General features: G+C 33.7%; 1 long non-coding RNA gene across 1 annotated transcript; it reads left to right on the top strand.

The window, feature by feature from the left end:
• The first annotated feature begins 630 nt into the window (after nucleotides 1-630).
• LOC132294566 (uncharacterized) lies at nucleotides 631-3,842 on the top strand. The gene is made up of 3 exons (XR_009478114.1): nucleotides 631-979; nucleotides 1,943-3,250; nucleotides 3,389-3,842. It is a non-coding gene; the product is annotated as an uncharacterized LOC132294566 (long non-coding RNA).
• The last annotated feature ends 13,263 nt before the right edge of the window (nucleotides 3,843-17,105 follow it).

Here is a 17,105-nt window from a genome sequence, read left to right as displayed (position 1 = left end):
TAGGATTGAGCTGAGGTCCTCCAATCCGTGAGAAAAGGTATTCTAACATTGTAGTGATGATTGTACTATTGTTTTAACATTGGTTCTATTGTTTGCTCTTTTAATGTCAAAAGAAGACGTTGTTTGAAGTGCTATCTTCTAGGGGCTGTTTGGCAACTACAAGGGGTATTTGTGTCATTCTACACATGTAAATGGTCAACCTATACTTGCTTGAGATGGTGCATTGTGTATTAGAGCTTAGATAAACATTTCTAAGGACTTAACAGTGGCTGCAAAACAGTGAGTGATATGTAGAGTTCTCAAGGGCAGTTTTGGCAATTCAGTACACATATATATACACTACATTGTGTCCTTCTTAAGGCTTACACGTGCTCAGTGGTCCTTCTGTGAGCATTGGTGGACGTGATATTCAAATTCTTGGCCAGAAAGCTTATCTTCTCTCTCTACAGCTGGTGTGCATCAATGTGTGTAGGTGTGTGTGTGTACAAGGCCAATGTGTAAGTTCTATCATGGAAAAGTGGTCCACAAACCTAAAAAATTTACAAAAAATACTCTATAATCTGATTGGTACACAATTATTCAGCCTTATCCTTACTAGGGTTACAAGTTAAAGACTATAAATACAATGTTATAGCAGCAACCTGCTTCAAGCCTCATTGTGCTGAACTTTACAAAAACACTAGAGAGGCTGCATTTCAAGAAGTCTTCGAGAGACACTCTAGAAAATCAATATCATGGAGGTTTACTAAGTATGGGTTAAATTAAGGGAGCTGAAAATACCTCAGAATAACACCTGTGAGGGTATACAACTTGAAGATGAAAAGGAGGCCTGTTTGTTGCTGATTTCCAGGTGCAAATTGGTGTTTAAGGAAGTTCAAACTTGTTGTGAGTACTCTAAGAGTTGGAGATGTGCTTGAGCAAATGTATTTTGATGTGTTACAACTATTCTAGGTGACCACAAGCACCTAACATCACTGCAGTAAGTTTCTGTATCTCAAAACTGCTTCATTTAATTTTCTGGTGTAAAATAGCCTCTGATATGAAGTATGAATATGGATATAATTCTGAGAAATGTGTTTACAGCTTTTGAGCATGATTGAAATAACTAGTTAAAGCTGTTTAAATTGAGATTTGAAATGAGAAACCTTCTCTGCAGTTTTGTTGTTCTTAAACACTACTTAAGTTAGGGTTTTGGAGGGTTGAGCTGATTTAAATCTCTAAGAGTGATATAACATGTTGTTTCTACTGAGATTATGCATTGAACATATTTATTACATTGAAATCAAGCTGAGGATCTGAGGTTCGAATTACTATAAGCTGAAATTCCAGTTTTGTCCTTCAAGACCAGAGATATTTGTGTTTCTGCAGAAAATAACCTGCTGTGAGAGCTGAAACTGCAATATACTTAATTGATTGCTGAGTTCTGCTTCTGGGCATTTGTAATTTGATTATATAAGACTGTTAGCATCATGACCTGGTATATTTAGCTGTGAAATTACAGTCTTGTCCCTGAGAACAGAATCATAACAGAGTTTTGTCTTGAAGAACTCCTTGAACTGAAATTAAGTGTTATTTGGCTATATATTGAGTATTACTGGTCTGAGAAAGTTCTATATGCTGAGAAAATGTTGCTGAAAGCTACAGTGTGCCTAAGTTGATGCTGCATTACACTTTGACCTACTGAACCTAGCATTTGCAGAATTCTACAAGATAGAATTTGAAGCTTCAGTTTAAGTACTTGAACTGTGAACCTCTTGTGAGCTGAGATTTATTTATATTACTGTGGTTAGTGTGTTGATTAACTAGTGTCTATTAAGTTAATTAAGGTTGTGAAATCAGAGAAAAGGTGAATACTAAAGCTATATTATACATTCATTGATCTGTCCATTGAAATCTATTATGAAGCCTGTTGTGTACTGAGATTATGCTTCTTGCACACCAGGGAGCAACTGAATGGGATTGATATATATATATATATATATATATATATATATATATGTTGCGTGGATATCGTAGCATTGGAGCAACTTCAGCGCAACCTAATCCGGTGATTTAGGCCCATTTTGGTGACCCAATTTGCTCCATTGTGGGTCGCCAAATTTAGGCCACGTCATTCAAATCACGGAAAACGACGACCCTCTTAGCGAGCCGTAGGCTTGCCATACGAGCCCGCCTTTCTTTTTTTTTTTTTTTTTTTTTTTTTTTTTTTTATTTCTGGCTCAGAACATTGTTTTAGCCCATAACGCTGTTTGTAAGGCCATGTTTGGCTGAAATAAAAGCTAAAAAACAGTTTTTTGGGTTATTTTGGTCTCTCTTTTTTTTCCTTCAAAACAATTGAACCAAAGAGCCATTAACGCACAGTTTGGCTGACAAACAGTGTCTTAAATGCTTTTTTGGGCAAAAAAGTTAAAAAAATGGAGAAAAGATTTTTTAAAACAAAACCTTACTTTTTTAAATATTCCTATTGACATTATAGCCATTTTAGGCACTGTTTAGCTTACCCAAGCAGTGCCTTAACGGCTATATTGGCACAAAAGCAAATTTTTTAAAATTTTTTTTTTTAACTATATATATATATATATATATATATATATATATATATATATAAAATATAAATAAATAATTTTTTTTTTCATTTTTCCTCTATAAATACATCAACCCCTACTATTATTCACTTCATATCCAACCCATCTTCTCTAGTATTCAACCTACAAATACAACCACTAAGTTATTTTCTCAATCTTTTAGTTATATTTTTTTACTAAAGTTCAATTCCATGGACCCCTGACCACCATATTATAAATACAACGCCCAATTTAACCAATCAAATGATAATTTTGATCCCTTCTTACAATTTGTTGAAGAAGAATCTCAATTTTTGTCTCATCAACCTTCTCAAATTTCCAACATTCCTACTGAAGTGCTACAATCCAGTAACTCCCAACCTCTAAGAAAGCAAAGGGTTATTCAGCCTTCTAATTGGTCCACAGTTGAAGATAAGGCTTTATGTTATGCGTGGATGGCCATTAGCACTGATGCGGTCATCGGTTCAGACCAACAAAAAACAACGTTATGGAGCTGAATTTATGAAAGTTTTGAGCAACACGTTAGTGGTACTGGTACACCTAAAAGAAATCCTAAGGCCTACTTGAATCGTTGGTACTTCATGCAACAAATGATTACCAAATTTTCTGGATGCATGCCCCAGATCAAAAGGAATTACCCCAGTGGGCAAGACAATGAGTACAAGGTAAGTTGTTTACTTGATAGGTTGCCTTCTATGTCGAATTTGCAGAGAAGGAAAGTGTTTCTAGCAGCAAGCTGCACACTTTGTAAACAGAATATTGATACTACTGACCATGTCTTTGTCTCTTGTCCATTTTCACAGGGGGTTTGGAAGTGGTTAGGGGGTGTCTTAGGGTGGGAGCTGTAGCAGTTGGAGGATCTTACCTTAGTGTGGGATCTCTTCACTTGGTTGAATATTCAGAATTCCAAAAGACTCCAAAGTCTTTTTGCTGCTGGGGTATGGTTTATTTGGAGAGAAAGGAATAATAGACTCCATGGTTCTAATAGTTTCCTTCTGGAGGTAGTGGCTAGATCTACCGTCATGGAAGTTTGTGATGTTCAGAAGGTTTCTCTTAATGATGTTATTGCTTAGAACTGAATTTCATTTTTTATTTTTGTACTGGAAATGGGCTTTTCATTAGGCCTTATTTTTAGTATTGTTTTTATTTTCTTTTTCTGGGGGTATGCCCTCTGTGCTCCTGTATTCATGTTGATTTTTTGAGCTCAATACATCTCCAATTATGAAAAAAAAAAAATGGTAGATATTTTAAAGATTTGTTTTCTAATAATTATAGATTTTGAATTTTTTAGATGATAGCAACCAAAGAGTTGTTCGCTCCTCAAAATAACACCAAATTTAAGTATGACAGTTGTTAGAACATTTTGAAGAGCAACAATAAATGGCATTTACATTGTCAAAAAGAATCGGCATTAAAAAAAAAAAAAAAAAAAAAAAAAAAAAAAAAAAAACCCGAAGAAGAGGAGTGGAATCCACATTGATGATAGTGATCCTACTGGTTACTCAAACCCATCTACTCCATCAAATAATGCAGCAATAACACCAAGTTCGGTTGAACGATCGGCGCATATAGGCGAAAATGATCCGACGAATGTTGAATAATTTCAACGACCATAAAGACGAAAAGCAGCAAAGCAAAGTCAAAATTAGGATAAATGTTCTAACCAAATTCAGAATGAATTCATTAGCAAATTCAATCATGTAACAACCCTTCATTAATCTAAATCTGAAAGTCTTGAAGCTGCTCAAAGAGCACGAGAGGCACGCAAAGAAGATAAAGAAAAGACCAGATAATTGGAGCTTCAAAGCAAACTAAAAGAGATTGAAAACAAACAAAGAACTGAAGAGATGTTAATCATGCAAATAGGTCCAGAATCGATGCCAACACAAGCCGGGAAAGCATGGTTAATTGAACGCCAAAATGAAATATTAGAATCTATACGCTCACGCAGTAACTCAAGCTTTCCATAGGATTATTTCAAGCTTTCCATATGAATGTTCTGTTTTTCCTAGTTTATTTTAATAATGGTATTGTATTATTATTTTTATATTTAAATTCATGCTATATTGTATTGTTTTTTATTTTTATAATTCATAATAAATACTGTATTGTTTAAATTTTTTGTATGATATAGCGGTTAAAAATATTGCCGTTAGGGAAAAGTTAAAAAATAAAATTTATTAAAAATTTAAAAAATATTAAAATTTTAATATTTTTGGAGAGCAAAAATGCATCATTAGAGTACATTCGATAGCTAAAATTTGGAGACTCTAAAACGCTGACGTGCCTATGGGAAATGCTGACGTGGTTATTGAAAAATGCTGATGTAGCAATTTCAGAGAGCCTGAATTCGGAGAGCATCTCCAAATTTTAGCTATCGAATGTACTCCAATGGTGCATTTTTGCTCTCCAAAAATATTAAATTTTAATATTTTTTAAATTTTTAATAAATTTTATTTTTTAACTTTTTCCTAACGGCTATATTTTTAAAATGGCTATATCATACAAAAATTTTAAATAATACAATATTTATTATTAAAAATAATACGATACGACATAAATTTAAACAATACAATAAAAAAAAAAAAATAATACAATACGACATGAATTAAAAACATAACAACTAGGAAAAACAGAACAATCATATGGAATGCTTGAGATAATCCTATGGAAAGCTTGAGTTACCTTGTGCGTGTAAAGATGCTAATATTTCATTTTGGTGTTCAATTAGCCATGTTTTCCTGACTTGTGTTGGCATCGATTCTGGATCTTTTTCAATGATTAACATCTCTTCAGCTTTTTGTTTGTTTTCAATCTTTCTTAGTTTGCTTTGAAGTTCAAGTTGTCTGGTCTTTTCTTTATCTGCTTTGTGTGCCTCTTATGTTATTTGAGAGGCTTCAAGAGTTTTACAGTGTCTTTGATAAAGGGCTGTTGCATGATCGAATTTGCTAATGAAATCATTATAACTTTTAGATTGTCTTTTATCCTTATTTCACTTCTACTTCGCTGCTTTTCGTCCTTGTGGTCGCAGACATTTTTTAACATCTGTCGGATCATTTTCGCCTATGTGCGCCTATCCTTTAACCGAACTTGGTGTCGTTGCTGTTGGGAAACGTGCAAGTTTTAAAAACTTTTCGAGGGATTTAAATTCATAGATCTTGATTCATTACATAGAGACAAGTTTTACGCAAAAATAAAATATGATGTATCATTCAATTAACAGATTGAATACTTACATCAAAGGTCTGAGTAAACCTTTAAAACTTTCCTCTAAAGTGAATGTTCTCACTTATTGTAGATCCCTTAGCAAGATGCCTTCTCCTTGGATCTCCATCTTCTTGGTAATTATTTTGCCTTTAGGAATCACTCATAAGCCTCCATGAATTACCTTGGAAAACTAGGCTTGTGGGAGCCTCCATTAGATGAGAACATAAACCCTAATTTTCTAGAGAGAGAGAATTTATTCCTTTTTCCTTCTCATAAAAATCACCACCTAAAATATACATAGACCATGTATATTTATAGGCAACATAAAAATAAAGAAAAAGAAACAACAAATCCTTCTCCATCTCTAATTCATATGTCTCAAATCTAATATGATTCCAATATCAAGTTGGGCTATGAGTGAGAATCCATTGGGCCTATTATTTTATTGGCTACAATGAATTAATAATTGGCCCGGTTCATGGACCCAATTCAATTAATTCATAAATTAATTTCTACTCCACTAAAAGAAATTAATTGAACTCCAATTAAATAATAAATAACCTCTAAGTCAATATTGCACTTTGACCCCTCTATGCATAATTAGTTATCGGATAAATATAGCCATCAATCCGACTACTTAATTAATATATTTATTTTGGTACCTATGATTATTTCTGGCTCGATCACAATAAAACATTCGTTTGACAAAAATAATAATTTAAATAAATAAATATATAATAAATCATTTTGTCTAAAAACACACGAAGGCCTTCGAATTTACTTTGTGATCAACCATAATCAATACAAAATAAATACAAGTAGCAATGATGCAAATATTGAAAAAATAACCCTCTAACTATTAATTACATAACTACCCAAAGTGTCGGTCTAAGGATCCCGAAAAATCCGCCGAACAAATCAAAGTAATTATTAATTAATAAAAGAGTCTATACTTTTTTCATGCTTAAGAGTCAAATGCCATGACGGTGATAGGGAGTAATTGCATACGACGGCTCTCGCAATATATCTCAACCTAACGCAGATCCAGTTCAAGTCTTAATTAATTATGAGTCCATCCATAATTACCGACTATGAACAATTTATAATTACTATTTATATATCATGCATTGATTGTCATCACATACATATATATAAATATTTCTTGTAATTACATGGACACTATCAATTTCATAGTGAATCGAAACATAATACATTGAATTCACCAATTATATAAATCATAAATATTTCAGATATGTCAGGAACATATGTCACTATAATCCAGATAGGAATTTGCTATGCCAGGGCATATAAATCCCAACAGCTCCCACTTGCCCTCATAGCCAATTCAAATTGCACCTAACTCCAATGTTATCCAGATGATGATCAAAATTATTGATCAATGACACCTTTGATAATGGATCAACAAAGTTGTGTTCCAATGCAATGTTCTAACTACAAGTACATTTTCTTGCCGGACAATATCATGTAGAACATGATACTTCCTCTCAGTGTATCTTTTTCCTCTATGGAATCTTGGGTCATTGGTTTGGACTACTTCTGCACTATTGTCACAACATAGCTCAATAGGCAGGCTAATATACTCCACAACCTCTAAATCAGTGAGATCAAACTAATAGGCTTCCTTTGCCGCCTTTAAGGCTGCAATATATTCCACCTACAGGTTTGAGTCAGCAGTTGAAATCTGCTTAACAATCTACCAACTGATCTCCCTTCCATTAAGTGAACATACACTGAGTCATGAACCTCATAGTATCTACTTCTGATTGAAAATCAGAACTAGCATACCTGACTAGGACCATATCATCACATCCATAAATGAATATGATATCATTGGTTCTCCTTAGGTACTTAATGATATTTTTCACAATAGACCAGTTGTCAAGTCCAGTATTGAACTGATCTCTACTGACTATCCCTACTATGTAGCGGATGTCCTGTTTGGTATAGACCATGGCATATATGAGACTCTCATATGCCGAAACATATTGTTCCAGTCTCATTTGCTCAATCTCCTTTGATAGTCTTGAAAAACTACTTACTAGAGAGAGCCATCCATATCAATAAAGCAAGAACTCATTCTTTGAGTTATGCATACCAAACCTGGTCAAAACTTTATCAATGTAGGATTATTAAGATAAGCCTATTTTCCTTTTAACCTGATCTTGCAAAAGCTTGATCCTAGGAATATAGCTTACATCTTAAGAATCCTTCATTTAAAAGTAATTGAACAACTACCTTTTTATTGATGACACAACTTCCACATCATTCTAAATGAGTAGGATGTCATCAATATATATAGAATTAGAAAAATAATGACATTCCCTTGTACACTCATGATTTATTCACTAAGAAATCTTCTGGTATCTTTTTGTAGATTAACTTGCCTTCCATAGGAATCACCCTACTAGAAAGTTCTACAAGATCCCAGAATTTATTAGAATACATCGATTCCAACTCTGATTTCATAGTAACTCACCAAAACGATCTGTATCCACATCGGTTCATGCTTCCGTGTAGCTTACTGGGTCCAACTCATGTTTAACAGGGATGTCCATAATGGTCTCATCTAAAAACATGATTCTGTCGAATTGGATGATAATCCTCCCACTACATCAATGTACCGATGCAAGAATCTGTGTAGTAGATGATGCTAACGCATCAATAGGGAATTCATATATTATTCTCAATCTCTATAATAAGTGTGTTCACATGTGGTACATCTGGTACTCATACCAAATTCTCTAACATTATGCTACTAGGTATGTGATTCATAATATGATTCTCCTATAGATAAACAGTGAGTGAAAACAATTAACTTTTATCTTTGAGATCATAAAATAATCCATCCTAGTGACATTTAGAGTAGCTATCAAATCTAGCATGCCTATGATTTGCTTCCAACTTACTTGTCCATATCAAGCGCACATGTGCAAGACTACCCCATATGTGCATATGATTCAAACTAATATTTAGTAAAAAAACACAGCTCAACGGTATCCTTGAGACAGACTAAGATGGAATGCAGTTCATAATGCGCATCGATGTCATTAACGCTAAACTCTTAAATGAAAGAGATAATGTAGCATAGCTGATCATAGATCTACCCATGTTAAGTGAAATTCTGTTATTCCTATTTGACACCTAAATACATTTAGCGTCAATTGCGGAAAACTGGTACATAATACCCTCATTGACCATATAGTCTTTGCACTATCCCAAGAAATACTCATATCCTCGATCAGATCGAAATGTCTTGACAAGTTTACCAAATATGTGTTCCACATCAGTCTTAACCTTCTCAGAAAATACCAAGAGTTTAAGACTTGTGTTGCATCAGATAAACTTATCCAAAACGTGAGTAATATTGCTTGGATGTTCATAAGACCACACGTGTCAGTGTGTACCGACTCCAATTGTCCTTTATGTCTATTTCATCTGGCTGATTAAGCCCTAAGAGTTATCTGTCCTTCAAAACAGGGTTCACAAGTTTGGTTTAGGCTCCCCTGCCTCACTAGGTAATTAACCTTCTTTGACCAATCTTTGAATCTTATTTTGATTGATAACAACCCAAAAATAGACATTAAAAATACAATGAGTCAGGAATACCAAATTTTCTCTTAACATTCAATCTAGAAGATGCAACATTAGTTTCTACATCCTGCAAATCTTAAGAGTTTGTGATTATAGTATATTAACCATCTTTCAACACACCAGAAGTAATCGCATATCTATTCAATTTTATAAAACCAGTTTTACAAAATAACAACACAGTTTTTATAAACCACAAGTGAAACAAGAATAAGATAGCATCTAACTTCTGTGCATAAAAATAGTTCTCTAATACTAATATCCTCATACTCTCTATTTTCAGATGTAATACTCCCACTGACTTAGCTACAACCTTGACATCAGGTTAAGTACAAATATATTCCATATCATCGAGGCTTCTGGAATCCTGAAATCTTTACAATAAATTGCAAACATGTTTAGTGGCTCCAGAATCTATCCATCAGGAATTAATAGACACAACCACATAACATGGCTCAATGATTAAATATATATTTTCCTATGCCACGTCATTGCTTAAACAGTTCGTCCTTTAGTGTTTTAGTTAGCGACAAAAGAAACAGTTTTCTTCGCCCTCAACATACACTGCCTTATTCCCTTTAACCTTTTTGAATACCCATGTTTTGTGCTAGTCTAGTCCTATTATCATCCTTCTTCTTTGCTTTGCCCGTCCACTTGGGCCTAGAAGAAGATGGTATAGACTAGGTTAGATTGATAGGAACGCCCATACTCTTGATTATCCCTTCATCTGTTACCAATTCTATAAGAATATCAGCGAGTGTGAACTCAAACTGATTCCTTATTTAGTTCACTCTAACAGAGTCGAATGAGTTTGGTAACAAGGCAATAATCATGTCAACTTGAAACTTACCACCCAAGTCAGCCTTATTGATCTCCAGCTAATTTTTAAATAATAAACAATCATTTTTCAAAATTCGATTTCATACTGGAGTTCCTTAGGCTATCTTGATGCTATTCAAGTCTGACATAGTACTTTGGCATACTCTCTATCTAATCTCACCAAAATATCTCATTGACATTTAATATGATGCTTGAAGAAAATAAAATAATACAAATGTTAGCTTTGGAGTATATTCGAGCTAAACTCTAGAATATTGCACCAAGTCATATCATTTGCCTTATCTAATTTATTAAAAGCATTAATGTCAAATTTGGTATCTCAAAGTAAAAGAGATAGGTATAGGAGTAATAAACACATTTTGTACCCTTACGTTGTGAATAAAATATCTAAGCTCATTTTCCAGTCATTATAAATAAGGTCCAATATCATAGAATATGTAAGCAAGCAGATAAAATGGATTAAGCATAATTCATCTGAATATAAATGCATTCATACAACATGCAAGGTGAATTATTAATTCTGTCATGCATATTTAAAATTAAAATGAGTTTGTTAACCACATAATATAATAAATCTCAATCGAACAAGAGATCATTATCATTATTGGTGAACAATCCCTTTTAATTAATGCGGGTCCCTCAACTCTGTAGCATAATAAATCAACCAATCAATATGTCAATAACTTATCCTGTTGGAGGAGTTCATTATTACTATTGTTGAGATTCATTTACTATTAGGTGAGCACTTCCATTAAAATAATAATATGTGGGTCCCTTAACCACTGCATGAAAAATCGAATAACCAATACGCCAATAACTTATTCGGTTGGCGAAGTTCATTATTGCTATTGGCGGGCAAATCCCATCATTTCCATATCTCTTAAGACAATGCCTTGTCTATCTATATGAAATGATTTCCGATTATGTTTAGCCTTTCTAAAATCACCTAGTATAGACCACTCCGTTGGGGAGCTAACACTATTGATTTTAGATTGAGTGTATAACGTTATTAATGCTCTAATAAAAATAAAACATTAAATATCTTGTCATTATAATCTAGACTCTTTAAATCATGCGTAGGGCCTTATTTTTAAAGATCTAATTACAATGAACATTTAATATTTGTATTTTCATGAGACAACCATTCTTGTAATATTAAGACTCTTCAAATCATGCGTGGGGCCTTATTTTTGAAGATCTAATTACAATGGTGTTAATAACAAAGGCCATGGGGCAATGTATAAAAATCCCCGCTCCCACTCAATTTTTAATCATTCATAATTAGGGTTTTCATTTTATTCATTTACATGATATAATGCATGCAAAACGTCTTGATTTTAATCCAATTAAATTTAGAAAATATTTGGACTTTAAACGATTCACTAATATTTAATTTGAAGCACACTTTAAAAATAATTTACAAAAATAATTTTGCGTTTCCCAATAGGTGCCCTCAAATTAATTAGCAATCTAATCCAATTTATCTTCATAATTTAATTAATATAAATCAAGCCATTTAATTAAAAATCATGGATCCAATGCATGAACAATTATAACAACTATTAAATTATTCCATGCATCAAATAATAGACAGAAGCAATATAAATGGCCAATGGATTCAGCTTTTAACATTTAAAAACTATTCTTGCTGTACGGGCATCCTTCAACTGTCTGTAAACACCCATAGGAAGCTTGTACGCGTCAGGAGAAGCAAAACGCCGCTTGAAACGAGCCCGGAGGACCCCACACGCGCTGGCACGCGCCTAGGGCAAGCTGCACGTGCTCCCACGCGCTCCCACGCGCCGGCACGCGCCTGGGGGGCGTGGAATGCACACTCACGCGCTCCCACGCGCCTGGGGCACGTGGGACGCGCCTCCACGCCCCTTCACGCGCGTGGAGGTCGAGCTACCTTGGCTGGCGCGTGCAATGCACGTGCCAGCATGTGCACTCTCCTGGCGCGTATGGAACACGCGCCAGGCTCACCATCTTGACGCCACACCTGATCCGGGCCACCTTCGACGCCCCTTCTCGCCGCCGGTGAAGCTCCGGCCACCGGAAAAACGCCGAAAAAATTCCAAAAAATTCGGAAAAATTCCAGAAAATTACTGAAGCATAATTTAACCCTTTTGGACCTTCTTGAAGCTTCATAGCATCCTTTGACGAAGATTACATGGCTTTAAAAATATTTACAATTTGAAATACAATGGAAAAAATTAAATTACATCATTGAACTTTCAAACGGCTAAATCAAAGCCTTAATTACATTCATCCAAAGATAAAATTACATTAATTTAACCTATAAGCTTCATCCATGGCCCAACCATACATCATCATCCATTCACAATTATACATATATCATCATGTATCAATATATATCAATATATTAATTCATACATCAACATACATCAATAAAAATATATATGAATATAATTTTGGATCCATGAATGATGATTTTCATAAAATCATGATCTCTAGTAATGAATCAAACCATGCTCTGATACCACTGTTGGGAAACGTGCAAGTTTTAAAAACTTTTCGAGGGATTTAAATTCATAGATCTTGATTCATTACATAGAGACAAGTTTTACGCAAAAATAAAATATGATGTATCATTCAATTAACAGATTGAATACTTACATCAAAGGTCTGAGTAAACCTTTAAAACTTTCCTCTAAAGTGAATGTTCTCACTTATTGTAGATCCCTTAGCAAGATACCTTCTCCTTGGATCTCCATCTTCTTGGTAATTATTTTGCCTTTAGGAATCACTCATAAGCCTCCATGAATTACCTTGGAAAACTAAGCTTGTGGGAGCCTCCATTAGATGAGAACATAAACCCTAATTTTCTAGAGAGAGAAAATTTATTCCTTTTTCCTTCTCATAAAAATCACCACCTAAAATATACATAGACCATATATATTTATAGGCAACATAAAAATAAAGAAAAGGAAATAACAAATCCTTCTCCATCTCTAATTCATATGTCTCAAATCTAATATGATTCCAATATCAAGTTGGGCTATGAGTGAGAATCCATTGGGCCTATTATTTTATTGGCTACAATGAATTAATAATTGGCCCGGTTCATGGACCCAATTCAATTAATTCATAAATTAATTTCTACTCCACTAAAAGAAATTAATTAAACTCCAATTAAATAATAAATAACCTCTAAGTCAATATTGCACTTTGACCCCTCTATGCATAATTAGTTATCGGATAAATATAGCCATCAATCCGACTACTTAATTAATATATTTATTTTGGTACCTATGATTATTTCTGGCTCGATCACAATAAAACATTTGTTTGACAAAAATAATAATTTAAATAAATAAATATATAATAAATCATTTTGTCTAAAAACACACGAAGGCCTTCGAACTTTGTGATCAACCATAATCAATACAAAATAAATACAAGTAGCAATGATGCAAATATTGAAAATATAACCCTCTAACTATTAATTACATAACTACCCAAAGTGTCGGTCTAAGGATCCCGAAGAATCCGCCGAACAAATCAAAGTAATTATTAATTAATAAAAGAGTCTAAACTTTTCTCATACTTAAGAGTCAAATGCCATGACGGTGATAGAGAGTAATTGCATACGACGGCTCTCGCAATATATCTCAACCTAACGCGGATCCAGTTCAAGTCTTAATTAATTATGAGTCCATCCATAATTACCGACTATGAACAATTTATAATTACTATTTATATATCATGCATTGATTGTCATCACATACATATATATAAATATTTCTTGTAATTACATGGACACTATCAATTTCATAGTGAATCGAAACATAATACATTGAATTCACCAATTATATAAATCATAAATATTTCAGATATGTCAGGAACATATGTCACTATAATCCAGATAGGAATTTGCTATGTCAGGGCATATAAATCCCAACAGTTGCTGCATTACTTGATGGAGTAGATGGGTTTGAGTGACCAATAGGCTCACTATTATCAATGTGGATTCCACTCTTCTTTGGTTGTTTTTTTTTTGGATGTCAATTTTTTTTTACAATGTAAATGCCATTTATTGTTGTTCTTTAAAATGTTCCAACAACTGTCAAACTTAAATTTGGTATTATTTTGACGAACGAACAACTTTTTGGCTGCTATCATCTAAAAAAATAAAAATCAATAATTATTATAAGACAAATCTTTAAAATATCTACCAATTAAATTTAATGTAATAAATAACGTACCTTGTACTCATTGTCTTGCCCACTGGGGTAATTCCTTTTAATCGATCTGGGCCATGCATCCAGAAAATTTGGTAATCATTTGTTGCATAAAGGACCAACGATTCAAGCAGGCGATATGATTTTTTTTAGGTGTACCAGCACCACTAACGTGTTGCTAAAAACTTTCTTAAATTTGGATCCATAACCTTGCCTTTTGTTGGTCTGAACCGATGACTGCATTAGTGCTAATGGCCATCCACGCATAACATAAAGCCTCATCTTCAACTATGGACCAATTTGGAGGCCGAATAACCCTTTGCTTTCTGGGAGGTTGGGAGTTACTAGATTGTGGCACTTCAATAGGAATGTTGGAAACTTGAGAAGGTTGATGAGACAGAAATTGAGATTCTTCTCCAACAAACTGAGATTCTTCTACAACAAATAAGAAGGGATCAAAATTATCATTTGATTGGTTGAATTGAGAGTTATAGTTGTAATATGGTAGTGGAGGATCCATGGAATTGAACTTGAGAAAAAAAATATAACTAAAAGATTGAGAAAATTACTTAATGGTTGTAGTTGTAGGTTGAAGACTAGAGAAGATGGGCTGGATATAAGGTGAATAATAGTAGGGGTTGATGTATTTATAGAGGAAAAATGAAAGATTTTTTTTTTTTTAAATAAATAAATAAATAAATATATATATTATTATTTTTTTAAAAAATAAATTCAAAAAATAGGTTTTTATGCCAATATAGCCGTTAAGGCACTGTTTGAGGCAGTCAAACAGTGCCTAAAACGGCTATATGTCAGAAGGAATAATTTAAAAAGTAAATTTTTCATAAAAAGCACTTTTCTCTATTTTTTTAAACTTTTTTTTGTCTAAAAAAGCCTCTAAGGCACTGTTTGTGTCAGCCAAACAGTGTTTAGTGGCTCTTTGGTTCAATTATTTTGAGGGAAAAAAAAAGGGAAAAAAAGAGAGACCAAAACAAGTCAAAAATTAGTTTTTTTTTCCCAGGCAAACAGAGCCTTAGGAACGGTGTTATGGGCTAAAACATTGTTCTGCCCCAGAATAAAAAATATATAACAAAACTGATACGGGCCTGCGGCTCGCTAAGAGGGTTGCGGTTTTCCGTGACTTATTCCGCGACCTATTGGGTGGGGCCCAATTTTTGGCGAGGCTATTGAAGGACTCCAATAGCAGAATCTGGCTAGAATCTCCTAAAAGGCCTGCGTTGGAGCTGCTCTTAGAACACTTCCTTTTGTGTCTTTTTGAAATTGGAGGGTTATTCAACGAAGACTTCCCCCACCCCCTCCCCCCCACGGGCGCCGCGCGTCAATTGGTTTCACATAGTAACACGAGTTAGGCAACAAGGGAGGTGTAGTAAGTACATAGGATATTTTTAATTTTCTTTAAATAATTAATTAATTTCATGAAATATTAATATATATTTTTTCAAGCAAGACTCTTGTTGGGCGTTTGTTGCAACGCGATGTGTGGAGTGTGTTCGTAAAATCAAGAATCCAAACGAAGATTTGATTGAACTTTCAAAACAAGAGTTGGTTGATTGTGTTCCTAAGATATTTAAGCCAAAATTGGGGGGAAAAAAAAAATGTAGACAAATAATGTGGGATGTCAATCAGACTCAATTAACAATGGGTTCAGATATAAAACGAAATATGGCATAAGTACATAAGAGGAGTATCCCTTTATGGAAAAGAAAGGAGATTGCAAGCGTAATTAATCTACAAATGCATTAATTTCCTTTTTTAAGTATAATTAATTCAATCAACATTGTATTCATTCATTTTTTTTTTTACACCACATATTCATTCTTTCACTAATGTCATTTTCTTACCAAAATATTACTTCAAAATTTTTCTGCTAGAACAAGGTTACATATGTTCACGTGAAACCAAACAGCTGTAAAGTCATTTTTATTTTTATTTTATTTTTTATTACAGCTGTAAAGGAATTAAACAATACTTGATACAAACCGTAGTAAAGTTTTCATTAAGGCTATGTTTGGTACAGTGGGAAAGAAAAAAAAGGATAATATTAATTAAGGTTAATTTCACTCAGACCCTTTAAAGTTAGGTCATATTTCACCTAGATAAAGATTTGGTTTTTAATTTGCACTCATATTTGAATTAGTGGCTTAACATTTCATTTACATCCCAAATGTCAATTTTTGGTGGGGTCATAATACTTTTGAGGTGTTAAATGACTGTGTTACCCTTTGACCTCATGTTGACTATTTTTGTGACCAAACTACCCCCAACACACCTTTCCTCTTCTTCCTCTTCTCAAACCATCATCCCCAATTCAACCATTAATCCCAGATAATACTTTTAAGATATATACACACATATAAAAAACAGCTATATATATACACACACACACATACATACAAAACAACCATATATATATGTATATCGATACACACACACACATACAAACAGTTAATGATGGGGTTAGAGAGAGAGAATTACCAGTCCTCTTTATTAGGCATAATGACAAGGTAGTTATTCGGCTGCGTCAACCTCATGTCCTTCATTTCCGCCGTGCCTGGACCAACGACCTGGTAATTCTCTTTCTCTTTAAAACAATTTTGATTTGGATTTTCGTTTGTGTGTGATCTGATTGTCTTTTCGTTTG

This window comes from Cornus florida, unplaced genomic scaffold, assembly GCF_030987335.1.
Source record: "Cornus florida cultivar Cherokee Brave unplaced genomic scaffold, ASM3098733v1 CherokeeBrave_3.0.0_Hap2_Chr01, whole genome shotgun sequence".
Taxonomy (NCBI): Eukaryota; Viridiplantae; Streptophyta; class Magnoliopsida; order Cornales; family Cornaceae; genus Cornus; species Cornus florida.
This window is presented reverse-complemented; position numbering and strand designations above follow the sequence as displayed.